The sequence below is a fragment of the Meles meles genome, chromosome 1 (assembly GCF_922984935.1).
Source record: "Meles meles chromosome 1, mMelMel3.1 paternal haplotype, whole genome shotgun sequence".
Lineage (NCBI taxonomy): Eukaryota > Metazoa > Chordata > Mammalia > Carnivora > Mustelidae > Meles > Meles meles.
The window spans coordinates 198,330,864-198,332,435 of NC_060066.1; positions in this window are offsets into that span (position 1 = coordinate 198,330,864).

Here is a 1,572-nt window from a genome sequence, read left to right on the forward strand (position 1 = left end):
TCCTGGGACTGAACTCTTGCTCCTTGCTCCACATGGAACCTGCTTCTCCCTCTCCCACTCCCCCTGCTTATGTTCCCTCTCTCGCTCGCTCTCTCTCAAATAAATAAGTAAAATCTTCAAAAAGAAGAGAGAAGCGAGACTGCAGAAAGAAGGAAAAAAAAATCTCCTGTGTACATGTAACAGCTTGTTTTCTCTGCTTTTAGAACAAGCCCCATGTTCTCAGTTTGCACGGAGCTCCACAGCTTACGGAGTCAGACTCATCTCCGGCACTCCTGGTCCTGTTGTGTTGTTTTGTTTTGTTTTTACGACACTCGCTGTATCTTGGCATTACAGAACTGACTTATTTTTTGTGGTTGTCTTTTCTGGTCTGTTTCCCCACCAGCATGTGGGGCCCCTGGAAGGTGGCATTTTTTTCTGTTTGGTTCATAGCTGGATCCTGAGGCTACCGAAGTGACCAGGACACCATAGGAACTGCAGAAATGTTCGGGAAATGCTGAATGAAACGATGTTACCTGGGAAGACTGAGGCCCATCGGGTCCTTCCCCTCCCTTGCGCCTAGGCTCCGGCCCTCCCCAAGGCCCGTTTTGTCTATTTTGGCCGAGACGGTTCCTATTAGAACTTTGTGGTTCCAGCATTTCCTTTCCAGAGCTTTCGTGTCTCCCGCCAGCCCCAGCTCTGTTGGTGTGAATGGTGGCGGCTCTGCAGGCTGCGAGGAGCCCACCAGGTGCCTGGACCAGAGGCTTCTCTCCTTCCTGGAATTCCTTAGGTCATTTCCATCCATTGTCTTTGATACAGCTTCTTGAATTAGTCTTTCCACCTTGGGAGGGCTCCCTTGCTGGTTTCCCCATCTGCGTCCAGGTCCAAATCCTTTTTGGCTCCAAATCCTTTCTTGGAGTTTCCTTGGCCCTTCCGCCTCTAAGGGCCAGGGTGACCTTGGGCAAATGTCCAGCTTTCCTCTGGGGAGGCCCTGGTGAGATGGGGGGAGGGGGCTGCTTTTGCCCTCCCCCCAGGGAAGGGCGGTGGGGGCAGAGTCCTTTAGAATAACAATGGTGGATAAAATGGCAGTTGCTTCTGTTGCCCGTGAGTGTCTGTCGGCACTGAACCCGGATGCCAGGTGACCCCATTCTTTCCCCTTTAGTTACTCAAGACACCGTCCTGCTTCACTGCTGCTATGAGCAACCCCGGCCATTCAGTCATTCCGCAAACGTGTGATGGGACAGAACCCATCGTGTGGGAGTCCCAGACTCTGCTCCCCTTTCTCCTAAAGAACATTCGGGTTGTGACTACTCAGCCGGCCTCTCCCCTTTCCCACCTCTCTTATTTACCAGTAGGACTCAACTGCTCTTTGCTGAGGCAAAGAAACCCCCAAACAAAGCAACATGAGGAAGACAGGAGTGTATGCCCATAGAGAAACCTGCTCCCTTCCCCGGGAGACTTCTGCCCCCAGGCTCTGTCAGCCCCACCCTGGGTTGTCGCCCTGTGGGGCCTCAGCCAGCAGGGAGGAAGAAGAGGGCACATGATGACCCAAGGTCTAGGGCTGAAAGTGGCTTCCATCCCTGCAATGACATTCTG